The following is a 270-nucleotide window of genomic DNA, read 5'->3' on the forward strand; positions in this document are numbered from 1 at the left end:
TTTCACAAGACTCACCTAATCCACACTAGAACAGTAAGCCACCTTCTTTTCACCGAGCCGATTCCAAAGGCCTTGTTTTTGAGCGTGACCAAAGGCGAAATTTCTGGCCTCGAGTCCCGCGCGCGGCCGCCGCTGTGCCGAGCGGGAGGAGGCGCCGCGACCACCGACCGGGACGCCGTTGTTGCCAATGATCGGCTATTTCTAATTTTGGGAGTTGGACTATTCTTATACCTTACGTGTTGCTCTGTCCTGCATCTGCGATTTTTCGAG

At 54.1% G+C, this 270-nt stretch overlaps 1 pseudogene; it reads right to left on the minus strand.

Moving 5' to 3' along the window:
* Positions 1–181, minus strand: part of LOC119587696 — a 10,343-nt pseudogene extending 10,162 nt beyond the window's left edge.
* Positions 182–270: the final 89 nt, after the last annotated feature.

This window comes from Penaeus monodon, chromosome 23, assembly GCF_015228065.2.
Source record: "Penaeus monodon isolate SGIC_2016 chromosome 23, NSTDA_Pmon_1, whole genome shotgun sequence".
Taxonomy (NCBI): Eukaryota; Metazoa; Arthropoda; class Malacostraca; order Decapoda; family Penaeidae; genus Penaeus; species Penaeus monodon.